We start from the raw sequence: 18,738 nt of genomic DNA, 5'->3' as shown, positions 1-18,738 counted from the left end.
GTGTGTCAGACGAGTTCCACACAAATACCCCGAGTCTATCCATAATTTAAAATTAGTAGAAGTGCGCATTCACTGCTAAAACGTTCCTACCTGTCGTAGGTACATTATACTGTCTGTTTATCTTCCCGGTATGCAGAATACCGCTGATATTTCAAAACCGCGAATGGCGGATTACCGTCATTAAAAACAAACTCGAACGTGCGTCTGATGTCATATGTACGCACATGTGCGGCCATCCCATATAATTGCTAGTCGAGTATAGCGAACACGGCCGCCATCTTGTAATGTGTGCCAGAGCGCATATTGGTGCACCTGCTATATGAGCACTATAAAGAATCCAAGGTTTGGAAGGCATTCAAATATTATTCGTATCTACCCAATGTGACATTATTATGCCTATCGTCATATGTATGTCATATGTACGCACATGCGCAGCCATCCCATATAATTGCTAGTCGAGTATAGCGAACACGGCCGCCATCTTGTAATGTGAGCCAGAGCGCATATCGGTGCACCTGCTATATGAGCACTATAAAGAATCCAAGGTTTGGAAGGCATTCAAATATTATTCGTATCAACCCAATGTGACATTATTATGCCTATCAATCCCCCAGGTCGCGCTACTAATTCAAAACCAAAAAAATATATAAATAAATTCAAATAACCATAAGAAAAGAAATTACCTCCGTATTAAATAGAAATGTGCAACTGACATCATCAGTGCACATAGCAATTCATTCATACCTACAAATAGAAATTAATTTATACTATTTTATTCTGTATATAAAAAAAGTATAGTGACCATGTATAGTAATGAGGCACTGAACTAAGACCACAGCGAGTGTCAGCATTCTTCGCATAGAAAGGCGGAATCCCATAAGGTTATATGTTATATAAATAAACAATATGGGAGACAATATATATTCTGATAGTCTTAACCCATATCGATTGTGTAACTCTTTAAGACCAAAATTCAAATCAGAATTAGAATACAGGGAAAGGAAAGAGGGAGGGAAAAGAAAGTGAGGATATTCTGTGTTACTGGTTTGAAAACAACGGATTGACACCTACATATGACAATTATGGCATCAAAGGAGCATCCCATACATGTTTTTCTAATAATGCCAAACATGAAACAAAATCGGTGACGAAATAATAACAACATTTGCTTACGGATAGTGTCCCGTGTGGTAAAATATTTAGCAAATATCCAACAAAGGACATATATAGGTATTTAGATGTAATTCATACAACTCGGCAATAGAACACATGCAACATCTTGGCAGTGACTATTCACAGGAAATAGTGCATTTCATCGTCAGAGTTATGACCCATCCCAATACATTTAAGACGACATATCCACATGGCCTCTGTTTTACGGAGAATTAATTCTCTATTTCCACCCCGAGGGTTAAGAGGAATGTGGTCAATCCAATGAAACCATATTGTACAATTTTCTCTGTGGTTTTCTCTCATGTGGTATGTCATAGGATATTTCAAGTCATAGTTTTTAAGGCCCTTATATGCTCCTGGATGAGTAGTTTGAGCGGTCGCACCGTACTGCCTACATAGATTTTATTGCAATCACAGCCCAGTATATATACAACGTGACTTGTTTTACAATTAATAAATTGCCTTATGTCATATTCTTTCGCTGTGTTATAATGAAATTTTTTGATCTTATTTTTACCAAACGGGCAGACATTACAACTCGAACATGTGTAAAAACCCTTTGGTGTAGTGGGTAGCCAAGATTTAGGACTTGTATGTCTAGGATAACTGGGACATAACAAATTGCGAAGTGTTTTGCCTCTCCGAAATGTAATCTTAGGTGTTGCCGTAACATGTGCTCTCAAATTAGGTATCTCATAAAGCAAACCCCAGTGTCGCTTAAGAATATTAAATAAGTTGGCACTGTTCTTTGTGTATTGTGTGATGAAAGCTAAACGTGATCCCTCTGTCTTTTTATGATTAACTCTTATATGTTTTTGTAACGTGATTGCTCTAGTAACCTTTTGAATTCTCGAATCTGATGGGGCAACCCATCATTTCAGGAATTGATTCACCTACGGAGCGACTTTCCCAATATGTGGATGGCTTCCTGCAGCCTTTTGTAACCAATTTGCCTGCTTACATACAAGACACCAGAGATATTCTGGAAAAATTTGATGGCCTACTATGATCGGAGGATTTGATGTTTGTCACCATGGATGTGAGTGGCTTGTACACCTGCATCCACAAACATTTCGGCATGACGGCCGTACAATCTTTCTTGGCAACATGAACGGCTGACCATGCCGAACACAACGAAATGTTGATGATATGACAGACATCATCCTATCACGCAATTTTTCCTGCATGAGGGGACCTGGTTCCATCAAACGCAAAGAACTGCGATGGGAAGTAGGTTTGCTCCCTCGTACGCTGGCCTTTTCATGGGCTGGTGGGAGAGGGAGCATGCCTGGGGAAAATATGCCTCCCCCTGGATGGACATGATTGTCTTCTGGGGAGGTATATTGACGATATCATCATGTTGTGGAAAGGCACTTCCAGTCAACTTATGGAATATCATGCCTTTCTTAACAACAATCCCCACAATGTACTGCTCACCCTAAAATATAGTCAAAGTAGTATTGAATTTTTGGATATTCTTTTCTACATCAATAATAATGCGATACACAGTACCATCTTTCGCAAAAGTACTTCATGCAATAGTACTTTGCATGCAACCAGTTCACATCCCAAATCAGTTATCAAAAACATACCATTTGGAGAAATGGTGCGTGTTCGTCGCAACTGCAGCTCGGATGAGTTATTCAGAAATAATATCAGTGAAGTAAAAGAAAGGTTTAGACAACGGGGATATGCTGAAGATGTTTTGACAAAAGCAGATTCGAGAATTCAAAAGGTTACTAGAGCAAGCACGTTACAAAAACATATAAGAGTTAATCATAAAAAGACAGAGGGATCACATTTAGCTTTCATCACACAATACACAAAGAACAGTGCCAACTTATTTAATATTCTTAAGCGACACTGGGGTTTGCTTTATGAGATACCTAATTTGAGAGCACATGTTACGGCAACACCTAAGATTACATTTGGGAGAGGCAAAACACTTCGCAATTTGTTATGTCCCAGTTATCCTAGACATATAAGTCCTAAATCTTGGCTACCCACTACACCAAAGGGTTTTTACACATGTTCGAGTTGTAATGTCTGCCCATTTGGTAAAAATAAGATCAAAAAATGTCATTATAATACAGCGAAAGAATATGACATAAGGCTATTTATTAATTGTAAAACAAGTCACGTTGTATATATACTGGGCTGTGATTGCAATAAAATCTATGTAGGCAGTACGGTGCGACGGCTCAAACTACGCATCCATGAGCATATAAGGGCCTTTAAAAACTATGACTTGAAATATCCTATGACATGACACATGAGAGAAAACCACAGAGAAAATTGTACAATATGGTTTCATGGGATTGACCACATTCCTCTTAACCCTCGGGGTGGAAATAGAGAATTCATTCTCCGTAAAAAAAGAGGCCATGTGAATATGTCGTCTTAAATGTATTGAGAGGGGTCATAACTCTGATGATGAAATGCACTATTTCCTGTGAATAGTCACTGCCAAGATGTTGCATGTGTTCTATTGCCGAGTTGTATGAATTACATCTAAATACCTATATATGTCCTTTGTTGGATATTTGCTAAATATTTTACCACACGGGACACTATCCGTAAGCAAATGTTGTTATTATTTCGTCACCGATTTTGTTTCATGTTTGGCATTATTAGAAAAACATGTATGGGATGCTCCTTTGATGCCATAATTGTCATATGTAGGTGTCAATCTGTTGTTTTCAAACCAGTAACACATAATATCTACACTTTCTTTTCCCTCCCTCTTTCCTTTCCCTGGAATCTAATTCTGATTTGAATTTTGGTCTTAAAGAGTTACACAATCGATATGGGTTAAGAATATCAGGATATATATTGTCTCCCATATTGTTTATTTATATAACATATAACCTTATGGGGATTCCGCCTGTCTATGCGAAGAATGCTGACACTCGCTGTGGTCTTAGTTCAGTGCCTCATTACTATACATGGTCACTATACTTTTTTATATCCAGAATAAAATAGTATAAATTAATTTCTATTTGTAGGTATGAATGAATTGCTATGTGCACTGATGATGTCAGGTGCACATTTCTATTTAATACGGAGGTAATTTCTTTTCTTATGGTTATTTGAATTTATTTATATATTTTTTTGTTTTTGAATTAGTAGTGCGACCTGGGGGATCGATAGGCATAATAATGTCACATTGGGTTGATACGAATAATATTTGAATGCCTTCCAAACCTTGGATTCTTTATAGTGCTCATATAGCAGGTGCACCGATATGCGCTCTGGCTCACATTACAAGATGGCTGCCGTGTTCGCTATACCCGACTAGCAATTATATGGGATGGCCGCGCATGTGCGTACATATGACGTACATATGACGATAGGCATAATAATGTCACATTGGGTAGATACGAATAATATTTGAATGCCTTCCAAACCTTGGATTCTTTATAGTGCTCATATAGCAGGTGCACCAATATGCGCTCTGGCACACATTACAAGATGGCGGCCGTGTTCGCTATACTCGACTAGCAATTATATGGGATGGCCGCGCATGTGCGTACATATGACGTCAGACGCACGTTCGGGTTTGTTTTTAATGACGGTAATCCGCCATTCGCGGTTTTGAAATATCAGCGGGATTCTGCATACCGGGAAGATCAACAGACAGTATAATGTACCTACGACAGGTAGGAACGTTTTAACAGTGAATGCTCACTTCTACTAATTTTAAATTATGGATAGACTCGGGGTATTTGTGTAGAACTCGTCTGACACACACACTGTGCATATCACACGGGTGTTTTGTTTGCGGAGATTGTGGCGTTAGTGTTTGTTATCGTTTCTTCGTTACATCGTTTTTGGTTTATGTGAGTCCAAGAGCTATTTGTTTGACTACTAGCATGATATAATCGTTCTATCGTACAGTGGGGAAATGTTATATTTATTGTTTAACTACGATGCCATAGTACATCTGACGAGCTTTGGGTTCTTTGAGATCACCTATATAAGGGTGTTGGACTTGGCCCTCTCTGCATATTCGTCAACCAAACTTTTTTGCCGTACTTTTGCTTTTACTGATTTAATTTTTGTTGGCTTGTAGGACTCTGCACACATTACCACTGCTAACCAGTGCTAAAGCAGTTGTGCTTTCTCTTTTAAACATGGTAGAATTAACTTACACCTAATTGACCCATTTAATTTTCTTGCACGTCCCTAATAAAGTGGTAGTACATGCACCCAGGACCTTAAATTAAATGCTACTAGTGGGAATGCAGCATTTATTGTGCTACCCACTTAAGTAGCCCTTTAAAACATATCTCATGTCTGCCATTGGAGCCATTGTGTGCAGTTTTAAACTACTATTTCGACCTGGCAAAATAAACCTTTTGTCACGCCTAAACCTTCCTTTTTAATGTATGTATCACCTCTAGGGTGTATCCTTCACAGCCCATAGGGGAGGGTGCAGTGTATATAAAAAGTTGGACATGTTCTTGGTAATTAAAAAACCCTTACATTTGTTTTCACTACTGTAAAGCCTGACCCTCCCATAGGATAACATTGGGTTACCTTATTACATTTAATAAGTGATAACTTTCATTTTAGAGCAGGTAGGAATATTTAGTTTGGTGCCTAAAGAATTGTAATTTAAAACCCTCTTTACTGGTCAAGTCGGATTTTAAGTCATATTTCAAAAAATTGCACTTTTAAAAATTTGTCATTTTCTTGTCCTAATCATTGGGTGCCTCCAACCTGTATCCTGAGTCACATGACTGGGTGTAACTGGCAGTTGGTACTTGTGTATTATTTCTAGACAGTGAGACAAAGGGGGAATAGGTCCTGGAAGGATGGTCCATCTTTGACTTAATAGGGAGGTGGAGCTGTAACGAGCCACATTCACACAGCACAAAGACTGTACCTCATCACACTCACAAATGGTTTCGCACTAGTCTTTTGTGCCATCATACAAGCTAGGGGCAGGGAAAGAAGGAAGGAAATTCCAAACCCTTTCTGGGTAAGACATCCTCTAGAAACTGCTCCTATTTCAAAGCTTGCACCAATGATAAATAGAGGACCCTCAGACTCAACTCTTCACCACAATCCTGGACCTGTAGATATTACAGTAGAAGGCGCCCTGATAAACTGCTGCTTTACTGCCTGCCCTACTTGCTGAGAAGGAAGACTAGACCGCCCCCTTCATCCCAGGCTGAAGTGACTCCAAATGTCAGCAGACTGACCTCCTGTGCTGAGCTACAGGTACACAGCAAGGTCCAGAGGCCTCCCTGCATCTGCCCAGCTGACCTGCTGCATGGACCTGCAACTGGACTTGCACTACAAACTACCTAAGCACTGCTGGCCTCTGCTGCAATTGGTGCCTGATCCTCAATAGGTGCCTCTCTGTTCCTAGAGCCTTGGTGTGGCATAAGTTCAGTTCTTGCTCCAAGAAAAGGAGAAATCCTGAAGTTTTAGGCTCTTTGCGGTAGCAAATAGACCAGTTCATGACAAGATCTTGCTGCCCACACCATCTGCAAATGCGAAGCTCCGGTGAAACCGACTTTTCACGCTACAGTGACCACCAGCGATGACCAGTAATGCAAGATCTACACATGGCATACAGCATTCATACATAGAAATGGACAGTGGACCAATTTGACAAAAGGCACCAAACTCAGAAATTGTACCAAACAGTATATTTTACAAGAACCAGAGATACTCCTGTGTGCAAAACCACAACAGCGCCTTCTGTCCAAAGGAACCTACCCCAATTAACAGGGTTAATGAAACAAGTACATTTGTATTGTGGGTGCACCACTTCAATTAAATATGGTCAAATAATCCATATTAAATCCGTCAGATAATTAAATGTCCTTCTTTATTTGTTCATTTGTAATCTTCTTTCTTTTAAACAGAGCACAGCCAACGCGTTTCGTTCTCACAAGAGAACTTCTTCATGGCTGCAAAGTTTAAATATACATAAAAATGTGTAAGAATGTATATAAAAACACCTATGTATAAAAATATGTAAACATAAACATATAAAAATAACATACCACATTCAAATGAAACAGACATGACAAACAGACATGACACGACATAATAGAACATCATCCTGTGCATTGTATCATAAATAAAAATATTGCACTCCATAACAATACAGTAATAACCATATCATTTCTACTCTAAAGAAATTACCCAATGTGTGACCATTTATCAAATCAAATGCAAGAAAGAATAAATCATAATTCATAAAAAACAACAATCAAACTCAGAACCTCATTTCACCATTAGTACACAAAACCAAAATATGAAAAAATAGAAGAGAAAGGGAAGGGGGGGGGTGAAGGGGAAGGGAGGGGAAGGGAAAAGGGTGGGGAAGGGGTGGGGTAAAGAGAGGGGAAGAAAAGTGAACGAAAGAAAAGAGAAAGAAGAAAGGAACAACATAGAATAAGTAAAACATACCATAATTGATATTCAGGAAGTAGTGGATGTAAATTTCTGTGACTATGTAGTCCTGGTCCAATACAACCTACACGCCCAATGCTTGTGATTCAACTGTGAATTAAACATAATGCATAGCCAAAAATAAAGCTAATTGGAACCACCGAACAGAGGAAATATCATATATACATCTGCAAATCATATCAAAATTAGGAGAACTCAGGATATTCAACATACCTTATAGCTTGACAATGGTGTTAGTACCTATCTAAGGTAACTAATGGTATTTTTCAATGGTATGGTGATATGATAGTCACCAGTAGGTTATTAAAACCATAGTTACAACAGGAGCATCACCACCGCACCTATTTGGATTTGATCATCAAAAAACCATATCTTAGTATAAATACCCTTTGTCGAATGGAAACAAAAATAAGAGCCAACGAACCTAAATATGCAATCTTTAAGTTCACAATCTTCCACCTAATTTGATACCACATAGTTATGGTCATGTATTATATGGTATTATATCCCGAACGGTAAACAGGTATTGAAACCTGGATGGCCACCCCAAACGAAGACACGTGCTAGGCAATCCTATAACTCTGCTAATATAGCGGTTGCAACATAGTAGATGACAAATTCCACCATTGCCCAAACATGTACTCTGGGCTAAAATATGAAAAAGTGTCATATTAAGAAAAGTGCATATGAGAATGAGCCAAAATACGTAAGATCAAGGGTCACTAAGCTGTGAAAACATTATAGATCGAAGAGAGACTCGTATATAGGTGATCTCAAAGAACCCAAAGCTCGCCAGATGTAATATGGCATCATAGTTAAACCATAAATATAACATTTCCCCACTGTACGATAGAACGATTATATCATGCTAGTAGTCAAACAAATAGCTCTTGGACTCACATAAACCAAAAACGATGTAACGAAGAAACGATAACAAACACTAACGCTACAATCCCCACAAACAAAACACCCGTGTGATATGCACAGTGTGTGTGTCAGACGAGTTCCACACAAATACCCCGACTCTATCCATAATTTAAAATTAGTAGAAGTGCGCATTCACTGCTAAAACGTTCCTACCTGTCGTAGGTACATTATACTGTCTGTTTATCTTCCCGGTATGCAGAATCCCGCTGATATTTCAAAACCGCGAATGGTGGATTACCGTCATTAAAAACAAACTCGAACGTGCGTCTGATGTCATATGTACGCACATGTGCGGCCATCCCATATAATTGCTAGTCGAGTATAGCGAACACGGCCGCCATCTTGTAATGTGTGCCAGAGCGCATATTGGTGCACCTGCTATAGGAGCACTATAAAGAATCCAAGGTTTGGAAGGCATTCAAATATTATTCGTATCTACCCAATGTGACATTATTATGCCTATCGTCATATGTATGTCATATGTACGCACATGCGCAGCCATCCCATATAATTGCTAGTCGAGTATAGCGAACACGGCCGCCATCTTGTAATGTGAGCCAGAGCGCATATCGGTGCACCTGCTATATGAGCACTATAAAGAATCCAAGGTTTGGAAGGCATTCAAATATTATTCGTATCAACCCAATGTGACATTATTATGCCTATCAATCCCCCAGGTCGCGCTACTAATTCAAAACCAAAAAAATATATAAATAAATTCAAATAACCATAAGAAAAGAAATTACCTCCGTATTAAATAGAAATGTGCAACTGACGTCATCAGTGCACATAGCAATTTATTCATACCTACAAATAGAAATTAATTTATACTATTTTATTCTGTATATAAAAAAAGTATAGTGACCATGTATAGTAATGAGGCACTGAACTAAGACCACAGCGAGTGTCAGCATTCCTCGCATAGAAAGGCGGAATCCCATAAGGTTATATGTTATATAAATAAACAATATGGGAGACAATATATATTCTGATATTCTTAACCCATATCGATTGTGTAACTCTTTAAGACCAAAATTCAAATCAGAATTAGAATACAGGGAAAGGAAAGAGGGAGGGAAAAGAAAGTGAGGATATTCTGTGTTACTGGTTTGAAAACAATGGATTGACACCTACATATGACAATTATGGCATCAAAGGAGCATCCCATACATGTTTTTCTAATAATGCCAAACATGAAACAAAATCGGTGACGAAATAATAACAACATTTGCTTACGGATAGTGTCCCGTGTGGTAAAATATTTAGCAAATATCCAACAAAGGACATATATAGGTATTTAGATGTAATTCATACAACTCGGCAATAGAACACATGCAACATCTTGGCAGTGACTATTCACAGGAAATAGTGCATTTCATCATCAGAGTTATGACCCCTCTCAATACATTTAAGACGACATATCCACATGGCCTCTTTTTTACGGAGAATTAATTCTCTATTTCCACCCCGAGGGTTAAGAGGAATGTGGTCAATCCCATGAAACCATATTGTACAATTTTCTCTGTGGTTTTCTCTCATGTGGTATGTCATAGGATATTTCAAGTCATAGTTTTTAAAGGCCCTTATATGCTCCTGGATGAGTAGTTTGAGCGGTCGCACCGTACTGCCTACATAGATTTTATTGCAATCACAGCCCAGTATATATACAACGTGACTTGTTTTACAATTAATAAATTGCCTTATGTCATATTCTTTCGCTGTGTTATAATGAAATTTTTTGATCTTATTTTTACCAAACGGGCAGAGTTTACAACTCGAACATGTGTAAAAACCCTTTGGTGTAGTGGGTAGCCAAGATTTAGGACTTGTATGTCTAGGATAACTGGGACATTACAAATTGCAAAGTGTTTTGCCTCTCCGAAATGTAATCTTAGGTGTTGCCGTAACATGTGCTCTCAAATTAGGTATCTCATAAAGCAAACCCCAGTGTCGCTTAAGAATATTAAATAAGTTGGCACTGTTCTTTGTGTATTGTGTGATGAAAGCTAAACGTGATCCCTCTGTCTTTTTATGATTAACTCTTATATGTTTTTGTAACGTGATTGCTCTAGTAACCTTTTGAATTCTCGAATCTGATGGGGCGACCCATCATTTCAGGAATTGATTCACCTACGGAGCGACTTTCCCAATATGTGGATGGCTTCCTGCAGCCTTTTGTAACCAATTTGCCTGCTTACATACAAGACACCAGAGATATTCTGGAAAAATTTGATGGCCTACTATGATCGGAGGATTTGATGTTTGTCACCATGGATGTGAGTGGCTTGTACACCTGCATCCACAAACATTTCGGCATGACGGCTGTACAATCTTTCTTGGCAACATGAACGGCTGACCATGCCGAACACAACGAAATGTTGATGATATGACAGACATCATCCTATCACGCAATTTGTTCCTGCATGAGGGGACCTGGTTCCATCAAACGCAAAGAACTGCGATGGGAAGTAGGTTTGCTCCCTCGTACGCTGGCCTTTTCATGGGCTGGTGGGAGAGGGAGCATGCCTGGGGAAAATATGCCTCCCCCTGGATGGACATGATTGTCTTCTGGGGAGGTATATTGACGATATCATCATGTTGTGGAAAGGCACTTCCAGTCAACTTATGGAATATCATGCCTTTCTTAACAACAATCCCCACACCGTACTGCTCACCCTAAAATATAGTCAAAGTAGTATTGAATTTTTGGATATTCTTTTCTACATCAATAATAATGCGATACACAGTACCATCTTTCGCAAAAGTACTTCATGCAATAGTACTTTGCATGCAACCAGTTCACATCCCAAATCAGTTATCAAAAACATACCATTTGGAGAAATGGTGCGTGTTCGTCGCAACTGCAGCTCGGATGAGTTATTCAGAAATAATATCAGTGAAGTAAAAGAAAGGTTTAGACAACGGGGATATGCTGAAGATATTTTGACAAAAGCAGATTCGAGAATTCAAAAGGTTACTAGAGCAAGCACGTTACAAAAACATATAAGAGTTAATCATAAAAAGACAGAGGGATCACATTTAGCTTTCATCACACAATACACAAAGAACAGTGCCAACTTATTTAATATTCTTAAGCGACACTGGGGTTTGCTTTATGAGATACCTAATTTGAGAGCACATGTTACGGCAACACCTAAGATTACATTTGGGAGAGGCAAAACACTTCGCAATTTGTTATGTCCCAGTTATCCTAGACATACAAGTCCTAAATCTTGGCTACCCACTACACCAAAGGGTTTTTACACATGTTCGAGTTGTAATGTCTGCCCATTTGGTAAAAATAAGATCAAAAAATGTCATTATAACACAGCGAAAGAATATGACATAAGGCTATTTATTAATTGTAAAACAAGTCACGTTGTATATATACTGGGCTGTGATTGCAATAAAATCTATGTAGGCAGTACGGTGCGAAGGCTCAAACTACGCATCCAGGAGCATATAAGGGCCTTTAAAAACTATGACTTGAAATATCCTATGACATGACACATGAGAGAAAACCACAGAGAAAATTGTACAATATGGTTTCATGGGATTGACCACATTCCTCTTAACCCTCGGGGTGGAAATAGAGAATTCATTCTCCGTAAAAAAAGAGGCCATGTGGATATGTCGTCTTAAATGTATTGAGATGGGTCATAACTCTGACGATGAAATGCACTATTTCCTGTGAATAGTCACTGCCAAGATGTTGCATGTGTTCTATTGCTGAGTTGTATGAATTACATCTAAATACCTATATATGTCCTTTGTTGGATATTTGCTAAATATTTTAACACACGGGACACTATCCGTAAGCAAATGTTGTTATTATTTCGTCACCGATTTTGTTTCATGTTTGGCATTATTAGAAAAACATGTATGGGATGCTCCTTTGATGCCATAATTGTCATATGGAGGTGTCAATCTGTTGTTTTCAAACCAGTAACACATAGGTGCCGATTAGGATCCTGGAAAAAATTTCCCCAACCCAATTGAATCTGGACTTTTTTCCGTACAAATGGTAAAAGCGCCGTACAAACTGCCAAGTACGATTCGTATGGGAAAAAGTCCATACGAATCGCATTGGGAAAATTCCCCCACACGTCCTCGGGTCAGGAAAAGTCTCCGACACGTCCCCGGACATTTTTACGTACAAATGGGAAAACTGAAGTCCCAATGCGCAATTACGATCCGTCCCATCCGTCCGATTGTACAACTGCATGGAAAAAAGACCGTCCGGAGCGAACTCCCATAGCATCCATGGAGATGTCCAAACAAGTGCCCGGTACGCGCCGTACCCCCCCCCCCAGCCACCCGTATGTACGGGGCGTACCCCTGTATCCCCCAGCCCCCCGTATGTACGGAGCGTACCCCTGTACCCCCCAGCCCCCCGTATGTACGGAGCGTACCCCCCAGCCCCCCGTATGTACGGGGCATACCCCTGTACCCCCCAGCCCCCTGTATGTACGGAGCGTACCCCTGTACCCCCCAGCCCCCCGTATGTACGGGGCATACCCCTGTACCCCCCAGCCCCCCGTATGTACAGAGCGTACCCCCCAGCCCCCCGTATGTACAGAGCGTACCCCTGTACCCCCAGCCCCCCGTATGTACGGAGCGTACCCCTGTACCCCCCAGCCCTGGGGGTCCGCACTGTACATATGGGGGGCTGGGGGGTACAGGGGTACGCCCCGTACATACGGGGGGCTGGTGGGTACACCCCGTATATACTGGGGGCTGGGGGGTACGCTCCGTACCTACGGGGGGCGGGGGGGGGGTACGGCACGTAGCGGGCCCCCTAATCAGCTCGCATCGCCGCGTACTCAGCTTTTCCGGCACTTTTTGGGTGCCGTAAAAATATTCCCATCCGGTCTGCAGTCGGTGCGAATCGTAATTGCTGGTATGTAAAAACATGCCTAACTCCGTCCGGACGTCACGTCCGCGGTGTCCCGGATCACATTTGTATGTATTTTTCTGTCGGTTGGTCTTTTTTCCGATTCGTACGGAAATGGTGTTTCCGTACGAATCGTAATTGCATGTTTGTAAAGTTTTACAACCCGGTACGAGTCGGACGGAGAAAACGCTCCAACCCAGGGTTTGTACCGGATTTTTCCAGGATCGTAATCGGCCCCATAATATCCACACTTTCTTTTCCCTCCCTCTTTCCTTTCCCTGGAATCTAATTCTGATTTGAAGTTTGGTCTTAAAGAGTTACACAATCGATATGGGTTAAGAATATCAGGATATATATTGTCTCCCATATTGTTTATTTATATAACATATAACCTTATGGGGATTCCGCCTGTCTATGCGAAGAATGCTGACACTCGCTGTGGTCTTAGTTCAGTGCCTCATTACTATACATGGTCACTATACTTTTTTATATCCAGAATAAAATAGTATAAATTAATTTCTATTTGTAGGTATGAATGAATTGCTATGTGCACTGATGATGTCAGGTGCACATTTCTATTTAATACGGAGGTAATTTCTTTTCTTATGGTTATTTGAATTTATTTATATATTTTTTTGTTTTTGAATTAGTAGCGCGACCTGGGGGATCGATAGGCATAATAATGTCACATTGGGTTGATACGAATAATATTTGAATGCCTTCCAAACCTTGGATTCTTTATAGTGCTCATATAGCAGGTGCACCGATATGCGCTCTGGCTCACATTACAAGATGGCGGCCGTGTTCGCTATACCCGACTAGCAATTATATGGGATGGCCGCGCATGTGCGTACATATGACGTACATATGACGATAGGCATAATAATGTCACATTGGGTAGATACGAATAATATTTGAATGCCTTCCAAACCTTGGATTCTTTATAGTGCTCATATAGCAGGTGCACCAATATGCGCTCTGGCACACATTACAAGATGGCGGCCGTGTTCGCTATACTCGACTAGCAATTATATGGGATGGCCGCGCATGTGCGTACATATGACGTCAGACGCACGTTCGGGTTTGTTTTTAATGACGGTAATCCGCCATTCGCGGTTTTGAAATATCAGCGGGATTCTGCATACCGGGAAGATCAACAGACAGTATAATGTACCTACGACAGGTAGGAACGTTTTAACAGTGAATGCTCACTTCTACTAATTTTAAATTATGGATAGACTCGGGGTATTTGTGTAGAACTCGTCTGACACACACACTGTGCATATCACACAGGTGTTTTGTTTGCGGAGATTGTGGCGTTAGTGTTTGTTATCGTTTCTTCGTTACATCGTTTTTGGTTTATGTGAGTCCAAGAGCTATTTGTTTGACTACTAGCATGATATAATCGTTCTATCGTACAGTGGGGAAATGTTATATTTATGGTTTAACTACGATGCCATAGTACATCTGACGAGCTTTGGGTTCTTTGAGATCACCTATATAAAAGTCTCTCTTCGATCTATAATGTTTTCACAGCTTAGTGACCCTTGATCTTACGTATTTTGGCTCATTCTCATATGTGCTTTTCTTAATATGACACTTTTTCATATTTTAGCCCAGAGTACATGTTTGGGCAACGGTGGAATTTGTCACCTACTATGTTGCAAGCGCTATATTAGCAGAGATATGGGATTGCCTAGCATGTGTCTTCGTTTGGGGTGGCCATCCAGGTTTCAATACCTGTTTACCGTTTGGGATATAATACCATATAATACATCACCATAACTATGTGGTATCAAATTAGGTGGAAGATTGTGAACTTAAAGATTGCATATTTAGGTTCTTTGGCTCTTATTTTTGTTTCCATTCGACAAAGGGTATTTATACTAAGATATGGTTTTTTGATGATCAAATCCAAATAGGTGCGGTGGTGATGCTCCTGTTGTAACTATGGTTTTAACAACCTGCTGGTGACTATCATATCACCATACCATTGAAAAATACCATTAGTTACCTTAGATCGGTACTAACACCCTTGTCAAGCTATAAGGTATGTTGAATATCCTGAGTTCTCCTAATTTTGATGTTATTTGCAGATGTATATATGATATTTCCTCTGTTCGGTGGTTCCAATTAGCTTTATTTTTGGCTATGCATTATGTTTGTATTCACAGTGGAATCACAAGCATTGGGCGTGTAGGTCGTATTGGAGCAGGACTACATAGTCACAGAAATTTACATCCATTACTTCGTGAATATCAATTATGGTATGTTTTACTTATTCTATGTTGTTCCTTTCTTCTTTCTCTTTTCTTTCATTCACTTTTCTTCCCCTCTCTTTACCCCCCTGTCCCCCACCCTTTTCTCTTCCCCTCCCTTCCCCTCCCCCCCCCCCTTTTCCCTTTCTCTTCCATTTTTTCATATTTTGGTTTTGTGTACTAATGGTGAAATGAGGCTCTGATTTTGATTGTTGTTTTTTATGAATTATGATTTATTGTTTCTTGCATTTGATTTGATACATGGTCACACATTGGGTAATTTCTTTAGAGTAGAAATGATATGGTTATTACTGTATTGTTATGGAGTGCAATATTTTTATTTATGATACAATGCACAGGATGATGTTCTATTATGTCGTGTCATGTGTTTCATTTGAATGTGGTATGTTATTTTTATATGTTTATTTTTACATATTTTTATACATAGGGTATTTTTATATACATTCTTACACATTTTTATGTATATTTAAACTTTGCAGCCCTGAAGAAGTTCTCTTATGAGAACAAAACGCATTGGCTGTGCTCTGTTTAAAAGAAAGAAGATTACAAATGAACAAATAATGGCATACAGCATTGTCAGCCCACGGTGAGCGCCAACGTGAATCTCAGGCAACGGCCGTCCATAACTCTCGACAGTATCTTTGCACGACAGCAACAACTGTCTGCGATGCCTGGCCTACTCTTTGCACAACAACATGACCGTCCGCGACTCTGTCCCTACTTCTCGCGGCCTCTTCCAATGTGAAATGAACTCTTCACGCGGGACTTTAGAAGGTAACTTTTCAGCAGGACGAGCCGGGGTCCTATATCCAGGCCTTACTTTATCTCTGTCACCCTGAACTTGTGACTTTCACCCGGTCTCACACAACCAGATAGTGGTACTTTTGGCTTTTAGCTGCTATACTTACCCTAAATCTTTGGAATTGCATATCTCCAGTTCTTCTGATTGGACTTTATCGTTTTGTTGTCAAATAATTTATGACATTTTACTCTATTTTTCTAAGTTTTTCTTGTGTTGTGTTTTCACTTTATTTCTGTTTGAAGTGTGGCCTAAATGCTTTATACATAGCTTCTAAGTTAAGCCTGACTGCTTTTGTGCCAAGCTACCAGAGGGTTGAGCACTGGTTAATTTTAGGCTTGCTTGTGTTTTACGCTGACATGAATTGTGGTTGCTGCTTTAGTAGGGTTTCAACCCCCTCAATCACTTACTCAATTCCCTACAGAGGGATTTCCAAGAAGCAGGAATTCCAGAAGGCCCTTATGGCCTAGTGGGAGGCCCACCAGTTACAGGCTAGAGCACACAATGAGGTTGTGGATGTTGAGGAGGAGATGGAAGAGGAGTTTACAGTCCCCTGCTTGTGCCCCCAGAGGAGAAAGTGCCCCCTGCCAGATCCAGGCCAGTAGCAGCATCTCAGCCCACATCCTGTCTCCAGAGGACCTGGAGGACAAGAAAGCAGAGAGGGAGTTTTGGCTGCAGATGGTCAAACTCAAGATAAGGGAGGCCATTGCCCAGAGGGCTGGAGAGGAGGCTGCCGCAATGAGGATGACAGATGAGGCTGCTGCAAAGGGGGCAGCAGAGGAGTCCACCCGGGTCCTAGAGGAGAAGAAACTGACTTTAGAGGAGAGAAAGATCTTCATGGCACATGCAGTGAGGGTCCAGCAACAATGGAGGCAGCGAAACTGCCGTGTCGAATGAGGACAAGGTAGTTCAAGACCTGGTGCACAGCTATGTGGTGGGAGATAATCTTGCGAAATGGTTTTCAGCTTATGAGATAGCCCTAAGGATGTATAGCTTCCCAGAAAAGGAATGGGGGTGAGTCTCTGTAGAAACATGCCCATGGTCAGGAGGGATACCCTGTGGACACTAGAAGTAGATGGCCAGATGAAGTATAACCCCATGAAAGCTATTCTTGTCACCAAGTTTGGGCTCACCCCACAAAAATACTGCATGAGTTTTAGGGACAGCCACAACCTGTCAAACCAGTCTTGGGTGGATTCCATTGATTAATCCAGCAAGGCACTTAATGGTTGGGTGAAGGAGAGCAATGTGAGTGATTATGAAGGTCTGCATGATCTGATTTTAAGAGATCACATGTTCAATATGTGCTTTACAGAGCTGCTCCAACACCTTATTGTTAGCGAGCTTACTTCACCCTGAGAGCATGCAAAGTAGGCAAACCCCTGTGTCAGCACCATGATGTTCAAGAAGGCACATTGGGTGGATTGCCACAAGGGTGAACAGGGTCGCCACAAAAAGAAAGAGGAAGGAGACAAAGATAAAGTATCTGAGCTCTCAATAGTCCCCCAAAGAGCTTCCAGGGAAGGATTCCCAGCCTTAACCTCACCAGTAGAAAGGAGGGTTCCATGGGAAGAAGCTTTAAGGTCACTTTGCCCCTAAGTGCTATAGCTATGAGCACTTAAAGGAAGACCATGAAAAGGCAGCATACCCCCACTTGTGGGCAGACTCCGAGAATGGCTAGTGTAGTGCTCTTGGAAGAGGTTGTCCCAGTTAGTATGGGGGTAGTGCAGAGGTCACCTTAGTGTCCCTGGGAGACAGAGAAATTGTAGCCAAGACTCAAGTGCCTAGTAATACTAAGAAGTACAGGGAGTGGGTCACTATCAATTGGCAGAGGGTGGAGGCTCTGATAGACACAGGAGCCAGTATGGCTACTGTCAGGTGTCATCTAGAGTCCTCAGAGCAAGTACTTCCCAATCTAGTACATCAAGTGGCTACTGCTGACAACCACAAGAGTCACTACCCATGGGCTCTGTCTCCATTTGAATGAGGGGGTCTCAGGTTCCTTGTAGGTAGGTCTGAGTCCAGCATTGCCAGTGGATTGTCTGTTGGGTAATGATGTATAGCTCACCATCTAGAAGGAGGCGGAGCTCCAGTTACACTTGGAGATGCTAGGGTTGCCTGAGTGGGTGTGCCTGAATACATGGTCCATAGCCTACTGAGAGGAAAATCCCAGGGTCCTGGAGCCTGGTACAATGACCCAGGCACTTGCCAAGAAGAGGAGGGATGGGGGAATG

Source organism: Triturus cristatus, chromosome 8 (assembly GCF_964204655.1).
Source record: "Triturus cristatus chromosome 8, aTriCri1.1, whole genome shotgun sequence".
Lineage (NCBI taxonomy): Eukaryota > Metazoa > Chordata > Amphibia > Caudata > Salamandridae > Triturus > Triturus cristatus.
The sequence above is the reverse complement of the archived record's forward strand: the minus strand, read 5'-3'. Positions refer to the sequence as shown.